The 10154-nt window shown below is 52.3% G+C and overlaps 1 pseudogene; it reads left to right on the top strand.

The window, feature by feature from the left end:
* The first annotated feature begins 1672 nt into the window (after positions 1-1672).
* The window catches only part of LOC113978677, an 84813-nt pseudogene continuing 76331 nt past the window's right edge, over positions 1673-10154 (top strand).

The following is a 10154-nucleotide window of genomic DNA, read 5'->3' as shown; positions in this document are numbered from 1 at the left end:
CGAGCAGAGCACGAGGCCTCTTGCAGAGCCCTGGAGCAACCTTGCCAGCCCTGCCCTGGTGGGGTGTCAGTCTCCCCTCTGTACAGTACAGTCCTCTCAAAATATTCAGGGGGGCCTTTTGTGTCTATTCCTGGTTGCTGATTGATGCTGGGGACCTGACGGCCCCTCTGCAATCCCATCCATGGGGCACAATCTCCTCCCCAGAGCTTAACTCGCTGCAGACTTTTGCAGGGAAATCTGTGCTGGCAGCCCAAGTATGTCATGACCCCCACGCTCCCCCCAGGATATTTGGGGCGAGTTCCCCCTTCCCGGGCCCCCGTGGGATGGGGGGCGATTGTTCTTCTGCTGTTGCTGCTCCGCCCCTGGGGGCTCTTGGGGGTGGGCTGGAGGTGTTTTTTGGGGGTGCTGGGCTGGGTTGGCGGCAGAGCCCTGGCAGTGGGTGGGGGGATGCGGGTGTCCCCCTGCGGTGGGGGTTGGTGTTGCTGGGTCAGGCCCCACCGGCTCCATTGTCAGCCTGGTGCCGGCGGGGGGGACACAGCGGTTTTGGGGTCCCCCGGGAGTGCCGGGAGTGGGTGTGGAGCCCGGGAGCTGCCGAGTGTGGAGGGTGGAGCGGGGCGATGCCGGAACTGGGAGACTCCCGGCAGCCTGGAGGTGGGAGCACAGAGAGGGAGGAGCCCCAGGACCCCCCGGGTGCCTGAAACGGGGGGTGTGGAGAAGAGGAAGCCTGGACGGGTAAGACCTCTGGGATCCCCGGGACAACAAAGTGGAGGATCTGGAGAGGGGGAATGTCTGGAAACCTGGAACCCCGAAGGCAAGAGTGAGAGGAGAAGGGACCCTTGGGACCCCCAACACTCCCAGCATCCCAGACAAGGGAGACCCTCCGAACTCCAGAGGGGAGAGACCAGAGAGGAGGATCTTATGGGAAAGATTTTTTTAGCTGAATCTTCATATTTTGGAATATTTTTTACCTGAGTCTCAACTTTTTGCAGTTTGGGGGGGCGAGGATCTTCTTGCTAATTCTGAGGGTTTTTCTTGCCTGAATCTTGGTGTTTTGGAGGTTTTTATGGTCACAGGAAGCCTGGTGAGTTCTAGAGATGGACTTGGGCAGGAGGAACCCCCAAGCCAACACGCTCAGCCCTTGTTTTCTCCCCCATTAGTATTTGTCCTTCCCAAAGCTTGGACAGATGGAGGAGGATGCTGCAAGGAAGTGGAAGATGCCGCGGGACCCCAGGCAGGTGAAGAGGAAGTCAGTGGCCCTTTGGACCGGTGTTGTACTGGCTCTGGCAGCCGAGCATGGCCCCTGGCTGCAGGACAACCCCGCTGCCGCCGCCGTCCTGCCGGGGCCGGAGTTGGGGACATGTCCTTGGCCTTCCTTCTGGGCCGGAGGCAAATCCCCTCCCTGTCCTTCTTGCTTCCTGCCCCAGGCCCCGAGCTGAGGATGGAGAGCCCAGAGGACAAATCCCCCTGGCAGAACTTGGTGGGAGAGGCTGTTTTGAAGGGCTCCACAGCGCAGGAAGGCAGCGGGGAGGAAAAGGCCCAGAGATCCCCCTGCAGGAGGGGCTCCAAAGCCAGCCCAGGGTGCTCTGAGGAGGAAAGACCCAGCCTGTGCCGGGAAGGCGGCCGGAGCTTGAGGCAGAGCTGTGACCTGGTGGTCCCTGAGCAGCCTCCCAGCATGGAGAAGCCGTTCAAGTGCTTGGAATGTGGGAAGAGCTTCAGGCAGAGCTCCAGTCTGATCCGACACCAGCGCATCCACACTGAGGAATGGCGCTACACATGTGGGGAATGTGGGAAGAGCTTCAACCAAAGCTCCAACCTGATCCGACACCAGGGCGTCCACACTGGGGAACGGCCCTACAAGTGCTTGGAATGTGGGAAGAGGTTTCAGACCAGCTCACATCTCCTCAGGCATGAGCAGACACACACGGATGAGAGGCCCTTCCGCTGCACTGACTGCAGGAAGGGCTTCAACCGGAACTCCACCCTTGTCACCCACCGGCGCATCCACACCGGGGAGAGACCCTACAAGTGTGGGGAGTGTGGGAAGAGCTTCACCCAGAGCTGTCACTTGACCTCACACCAACGGACCCACCAGTAAGTAAAGCCCTACGAGTGCCCCGACTGCAGGAAGAGTTTTGGCCGCTGCTTCCACCCCGAATGAAGCCCCTGATGGTGAGGCAACCCCTGGAGTCCAGTGACTGTCAGTCCATCCCGTTCGACCACAGAGGGCCAGTCCCCTTTTCCAGGGGCAGGTTCTTCCAACAGAACCCTTCTTGGGGGGGTGTGTGGATATTCCTGCCTTGGCTGGGGACTCCCCAAGGTCAGTCCTGGAGGTTGAGAGCAGAGATCTCCCCACGAGTGTTGTCTGGGGGAGTTCCATCCATCTCTAATTAAGAATTATTGTTTTTGTGCCAGCTTTAGTAGAATTCCTTCAACAATTGCTTTAGTGTAGAGCACTGTCCTATCTTATTCTGTACTCCTGGTAGTTTTAGTGTTTGTATTGTGCACTAAATAATTGTGATGAAGATCTTTTGTCTGATCCTTTGGAACCCTAAATAATTAATTTCTATCAGTAGATCTGATTTGCCATCATTAAAACCTGGGGGAGAAAAGTGGTTCAGTCACACCTCTGTAATTCCCCTAAACTGCAACTGTTGGCATTATCCAAGGCTGAGATTGGATCCAGCAGCCCCCAGCACCCCACAGTAAGTTGGGAGCTCAGGGGGGCCACTCCCCTTTCCCAGCCTCCCTGTACCCTCCCTGCCAGACCACCCCCCCTTTTCCCCCCTTCTCCCTGTTCCTTCCACTTTTCCATTGTCCCCTCAATCCCCGTTTCCCCCCCTGAACAGTTTTTGGGTCCCAATCCCCACTTTTTGCCCCCTCCCCTGTGGGCACTGAAGGAGAAAATGAGGCTGCACACACAGAGTTCCATTCTGGGACTTGTCCGCCCATCTTTCCAGCGTCCCCCTTTCATTGGGGTTCCTTTGGAAACAGTGCCTGGACTTTGTCTTTTAGTCCACCAGAATTCCCAGCATGGCCCCAAAGCAGTGCCCTGATCCCACACATTCCCCTCCCCTCATGTGCTGGCTGTGTTCAGCCACCAGAGAAAAACACAGGCTACCATGCAGAGGGTTCCAAGTGGTTTTCCACTTTGGCAAACAGCACTCTCTTGATGGAAAACACCAGTCAAGGCCAAAACATTCGTTTTGCATCCTGATTACCTTAATGCAGCTGCTGCTGCTTCAACTTGTTCCCACAAAAATTCTCAAGGTTCCTTTGCATCCAGGAGGCCCCACATGTCACAATGGCCCCTTGATTCTATGGGGTTCCACAGTCTCCAAAGGTTCCTTTAGTTCCTTGAGGTCCTGCAGTCCCAAAATGCCCTTTGGATTCTCGGAGATTTCCCATTGTCCCAGTGTCCCTTGTGCTTCAGAAGGAGCTGCAGTGGGACAGTGGCCCCTTGGTTCCGTCAGCTCTGCAGTGTTCCAGGAATCCTTGGGTTCCAGGAGAGCCTGCAGTTTCACAAGGACCACTTGAATCCAGGAGGTTCTGCAGGGTCCCAATGGCCCCTGGATTCTGGGAGGTTCAGAAATATCTCAGGGCTCCCTTGGTTCCAGGAGGACATGCATGTCAGCAGGAACCCTTGGTTCCAGGAGGTTCGACAGTGTCCCAGAATTCCTTTGATTTCATGAGGCCCTGGATTGTCCCAATGGACTCCTGATTCCATGAGCCCTCTCGATGTCACAATGGTCCCTTGGTTCCAGGAGTTTCCACAGCATCCCAGGGTTCCTTTTGTTCCATGGGGAGCTGCAGTGTCACAATGGGTCCTGAATTCCAGGAGTTTTCCCAAGGTGACAGTGCTGCCTTGATTCCATGAGATTTCATAGTGTCCCAGGCCTCTTTTGGCTCCAGAAGGCCCTGCAGTGTCACAATGGTCCTTGGTTCCATGAGGTCCCACCATGTCCTTGCTGGAACATGCGTGGCTGTAATGCTGCCCCACCTGCAGAGCTGCCTCCAGCTCTGGGCTCCAGCCCAGGAAGGACATGGACCTGTTGGAGCGAGTGCAGAGGGGAGCAGCAAGAGGATCAGAGGGATGGAGCAGCTCTGCTGTGAGAAAAGGCTGAGAGAATCAGCATTGTTGAGGCTGGAGAAGAGAAGGCTTTGGGGTGACCTAATTGTGGCCTTCCAGCGCCTGAAGGGAGCCAACAGGAAAGATGGAGAGAGACTTTGGACAAGGGCCTGGAGGGACAGGACAAGGGGCAGTGGCTTCACACAGATAGAAGGATGGGTTGGAGGAGATAGGAGGAAGGAATTCTTGACTCTGAGGGTGCTGAGATGCTCTTGAATGCCTGTCCCAAGCCAAAGCACTCCATGATTCTGGAACTGGTGGGTGAGGTGGTGGTTGGAGCCATCTGGGGCACAGGGACACAAAATGAGGGAGTTTTCCATTGTGGGGGAAGGAAGGAGGGGGCAGCAGAACTGACCCCTTGGACACCTGGCAGGCAGGCTTTGGCTTGAAGCTGGTGATGGGGAACTGAGTGAAGCCCCCACAATGCAGGAGGAAATGGTCAGTGACCTGCTCTGCCAGTGAGACCCCCCCAAGTTCCTGGGCCCACATGGGATGCAACCAAGAGTCCTGAGGGAGCTGGAGAAAGAGCTGGCCAAGCCACTCTCACTCCTTCCCCAGCAGTGCTGCAGAACTGCACAAGTCCCAGCTGACTGGCAACAAGCAAATGGGATGCCCATCCCCAGGAAGGGCCAAAAGGAGGATCTGGGGAACTCCTGGCCTGTCCCATTGACCTCAGGACAGGGGAAGTCCATGGAGCAGATCCTCCTCAGTGCCATCCATGGCACGGGCAGGACAACCAGGGGATCAGGCCCAGCCAGCGTGGGGTTGGCAAAGGCAGGTCCTGCCTGACCAACCTCATCTCCTTCTCTGACAAAGGACCCGCTCAGCAGCTGAGGGAAAGGCTGGGGATGTGTCTCTCTGGAATTCCAGAAAGCTTTTGACACCATCTCCCCCAGCATCTCCTGCACAAACTGGCTGCTCATGGCTTGCCTGGGGAACTGTTTGCTGGGTGAAAAAGTGGCTGATGGCCCAGGGAGTGGTGGGGAATGGAAGGAAATCCAGGTGGGGCCGGTAACTAGTGGGGTTCCCAAGGGATCAGGGTTGGGGCTGCTCCTGTTTCACATCGTTCTGGATGATCTGGGCCAGGGGATCGAGTGCCCCCTCAGTAAAGTCATGAACAACACCACGTTGGGTGTGAGTGTGGATGTGCTGGAGGGCAGGAAGGCTCTGCAGAGGGATCTGGAGAGGCTGGATCAATAAGGCCAAGTGTCAGGGCCTGCACTTGGCTCCCAACAACCCCCTGGAACGCTCCAGGCTGGGGGCAGAGGGGCTGGAGAGCTGCTCAGCAGGAAGAGACTTGGGGGTGCTGCTTGAGAGGGACTGGATATGAGGCAGAGTGTGCCCAGGGGGGCAAGAAGGCCAAGGGCATCCTGGCCTTTGTGGAGAAGAGTGTGGCCAGCAGGAGCAGAGAACTGATTGCCCCTCTGTGCTGGGCACTGCTGAGGCCCCACCTTGAGTGCTGTGTCCAGTTCTGGGCCCTCAGGGCAAAAAGGGCCTTGAGGGGCTGGAGTGTGTCCAGAGAAGGGAACGTAGCTGGGGAAGGCTCTGGAAAACGTCTGCTGAGGGAACTGGGCTTGTTGAGTCTGGAGAAGGGGAGGCTCAGGGGGGACCTCATTGCTCTCTACAATGACCTGAAAGGAAGCTTTTAGTGGGGTGGGGGTTGGTCTCTTCTGCCAAGGCTATAGTGAAAGATCGTGAGGGAATGGCCTTAAATTGCATTGGGCAAGGTTCATATTAGAACCCTTTTTCCACGGAGAGAGTGTTCAGGCACTGGAACAAGTAGCCCAGGGAGGTGGTGGAGTTTCTGAAAGTGTTCAAGTGTGTGGTGGGTTGACTTTGGCTGGACACCAGGTGCCCTCCCAGCCACTCTATCACTCCCCAGCGGGACAGGAGAGAGAGTAAGGTGGAAAAAAAAACAGCTCGTGGGTTGAGATAAGGCAGTTTTTTTAAAGCAAAAGACAGCAGGGTTTGTTCTCTACTCCCCATGAGCAACCATGGTCGGCCACTCCTGAGGAGCAGGACTTGGGTACCTGTGACAGTTCCTCAGCAGGCAGCCATTAGACAATGAATGCCCCCCTCCTGCTCCGTGCCTCAGCTTTTAGAGTTGAGCTGACCTCCCATTGTCTGCAATGTCCCTTTGGTCAGTTGGGCTCAGCTGGCCTACTTGGGTCCCCCCCAGGACCTTGCCCTCAGCTAAGGAAGGAATGTCCCAGTGTTGGTGCTGTGCTCAGCAGTGGCCAAAACACTGGTGTGTTCTCAACACCCTTCCAGCTGCCAATGCCAAGCACAGCCCTGGGAGGGCTGCTGTGGGGAAATGAACTGCAGCTCAGCCAGACCCAACACAAATATCTATGGCACATATTCTATAGAATCCATCCTTAGGTGTTGTATGATAGATCTATAAGATATTACAAATAATAAGCAATAATAAGGCAAGTGTCCTCTTTAGAGACAACCCCCCAAAATACTGCCTGGGTTTGTTCCCTGGGGGTCTCTGCGGCAGCAAGCACAGCACCACACTGACTGCTCTGGGCTGTGCAGGCATTTGTGGTTCTGCCTGTCTGACACACACCCCCAACCTTGGGATGGATCTGGATGTCACTGGATGTGATGTCCCAGGGTAGATGTGACATCATAGGATGGATGTGATGTCATAGAGGGGCCTTGATGTCACAACAAGGATGTGATATCACAAGGGAGATGTGATGTCACGAGAAGGATATTATGTCACAGGGGAGGTGTGATGTTACAGGGAGGATGTGATGTTGCAGGTGAGCACGGGATGTCACAGGGATGATATGATATCACAGGAGAGATGTGATGTCACAGGAAGGATGTGATGTCACAGGGGAGATGTGATGTCATGGGGAGGTGTGATGTCACAGGGGAGATGTGATGTCACAGGAAGGATGTGATGTCATAAGGGAGTTGTGATGTCATGGGGATGATGTGATGCCACAGGGGAGGATGTGACATCACAGGGATGAAATTATATCACAGGAGAGGTGTGATGTCATATGATGGTTGTTTCATCACAGCAGAGGTGTGATGTCATATGATGGTTGTGACATCATTGGGGAGATGTGATGTCACAGATAGGTGTGATGTCACAGGGGAGAATGTGATGTCACAGGAAGGATGTGATGTCACAGGAAGGATGTGATGTTAAAGGGGAAGTGTGATGTCATAGGGGAGATGTGATATATGGTTGTGACGTCATAGGGGAGATGGATGGGATGTCACAGGACGGATGTGACATCATAGGGAAGATGTGGTGTTACAGGAAGGATGTGATGTCATATGGGAGCTGTGATATCGGGAAGGTGTGATGTCATGGGGAGGATGTGATGTAATATGATGGATGTGACATCATAGAGGAGCATTGATATCACAACGAGGATGTGATGTCTCAGAGCAGGTGTGATGTCATAGGGGAGCTGTGATGTCACAGGGATGATATGATATCACAGGAGAGATGTGGTGTCATATAATGGATGTGATGTCCCAGGACAGCATGGGATGTCAAAGGGATGATATGATATCAGAGGGATGTGATGTCACAGGAAGGGTGTGTTGTCATGGGGAGGTGTGATGTCACGGGGAGGTGTGATGTCACGGGGCAGATGTGCTGTCACAGGAAGGATACGATGTCACAAGCGATCACGGGATGTCAAAGGGATGATATGATATCAGAGGAGAGATGTGTTGTCACAGTAAGACTTTGATGTCACGGGGGAGGATGTGATGTCTCAGGGATTATATGATTTTACAGGAGGGGTGTGATGTCATATAATGGATGTGACGTCATAGAGGATATGTGATGTCACAGGGAGGATGTGATGCCACAGGGGAGCTGTGATGTCACGGAGAGGATGTGATGTCAGAGGGGAGGGCTTGACGTCCCAGGGATGATATGATGTCACAGGAGAGATGTGATGTCATATGATGGATGTGACGTTGTAGGGGAGATTTGATGTCACAGGGAAGGATGTGATGTCACAGGAGAGGGCGTGACGTCACAGGGAGGTGTGATGTCATGGGGGAGATGTTCTTTCACAGGGATGTTGTGCTGTCACAGGGGAGATGTGATGGGACAGGCGAACACGGGATGTCACAGGGATGATATGATATCACGGGAGAGATGTGATGTCACAGGAAGGATGTGATGTCACAGGAAGGATGTGATGTCACAGGGGATCTGTGATGTCATAGGGGAGATGTTATGTCACAGGGATGTTGTGCTGTCACAGGGGAGATGTGATGTCACAGGAAGGGTACGATGTCACAGACGAGCACGGCATGTCACAGGGATGTTATGATATCAGAGGAGAGATGTGTTTTCACAGGAAGGATGTGATGTCATAGGGGAGCTGTGATGTCACGGGGAGGATGTGATGTCACAGGGATGATATGATATCACAGGATATGTGGGTGTGTGCTCCCCCCTCCAAGCCAGCTAGACATGAAACAATTTAAAGTCCAGTAGATGTAGAGATGAAAAAGTCATATCTAAAATGTAGTGCTAGCTTGTTCCTAAGCATTTCCAAAATTCCTTCCCATCAGGTGCCAGGCTGGGTGGGCAGGAGGTGGCTTGCTTTATTCAGACCATTCTTGTACGTGTGACTGCTGCTCTTTCACCCCTCTCCCCCTATTTCTGGGTTGGTTTCTAGAGCTGTTTTTGAAAGAAACACTTTTTTCAATCTCACACGTGATTATTTTTAAAGAAATACAAGACATGAAAATCTAGTAAAACCAATATTTAACAAAATGGTGAAATCACACTCCTTTATGTACTCTGAGCACTCTGCTACTGGCAGTTTGTGTAATTCTCCATATCTTGGAAATGTAACAAAGGATCAAGCAATTTTCTGTGTATTCTTTATTTACTTTTAAATTTTTTTTCTGTCATCAAATTGGCTGCAGGATTTGGTCCTGTCTTTGTGGAGGATGAATGCCACTGTCCTTTCATGTTTAAGTTGATATTTTATTGCTCAGGGGGACTGTCAGTGGGAGGGGGTGGTGGGAAGGAGCCTCCACTCAGGGGCTGGAGCTTCAGCTTCTAAAGAAGGCTGTACTTCATCAAAGAGCTGCAACTCAGGATTTCTCCCGGCATTCCAAAACTTTTCATTTAGCCAACTGAGAGTGCCCAGGGCACAGCCAGGTTAATGTTTAACTCTTCCAACACTGGGCTCATCCCGAGGATATCCTGTCATCCTGAGAAGAAGGAAGGGAGATGCTGTGCCTGTTCCCTAGGGCTGTGCAGGAAGCAAAATCTTCAAAGCCGTGGCCCTTCTGAAGGAGTTGATCTTGTGTTATTCCTCAGTAGTCAGCACTGAAAATTCTGTATCCGAGACACAATGAAAAGGAGAGTTGCCAGGAGGCTTGTTTGGGGGAGAGTGTTTTTTTGGTTTGCTTTTGTGGAGGTCTTTTAGTGCCAAATGAAGGTTGGATCATGAAAATCAGTCTTGTTACTGACAAAAACTCTAAAGGCATTTAAACACTTTCAGATGCTGTAACCATTTTCCTTTCTTTCACTTTCTCACCCCTTGCAAATCAGAGACAGTTCCTAGAAGACGGGAGAATAAAATAAACAAAAAAAGAAATTATTTTTCTACTCTTAAGGCCTGTGTCAGGTCTGTTTTGAATGCATTTGAATCCTACTGCTTCCATGCTCTTTTTCAAGGAGCACCAGATAAATACCTGTGTGATAGTCAATAAAGACAAAAAGAGATAATTTGCTTATCAAATTATACTTGTAATACTGTAATTGTGAACTGTGATGTTATGTTATCATGAAAAATTATATTCTACTATATTACCTCTAGATGTTAGCTATCTATGTAGGAAAGTATTCTCCCTAGCAACTGTCAAGAAGACATAAAGCAGAAGGGCTCTAACAACCAAGACACCCTTGGCTGACACAATCTGATAAGAGGAAGGAGGCGGCCAGACTTGTTAAGAAAGAAGGCGCCAGGAGAGACTGATAAGGAAGACAAGAAACAGGGAAAAGATTCCCTGGTAACAAAGA

This window comes from Neopelma chrysocephalum, unplaced genomic scaffold, assembly GCF_003984885.1.
Source record: "Neopelma chrysocephalum unplaced genomic scaffold, ASM398488v2 Primary Assembly neopelma1_349, whole genome shotgun sequence".
Classification (NCBI taxonomy): Eukaryota; Metazoa; Chordata; class Aves; order Passeriformes; family Pipridae; genus Neopelma; species Neopelma chrysocephalum.
Note: the sequence above shows the minus strand (reverse complement) of the source record. Positions and strands in the feature narration are given on the sequence as shown.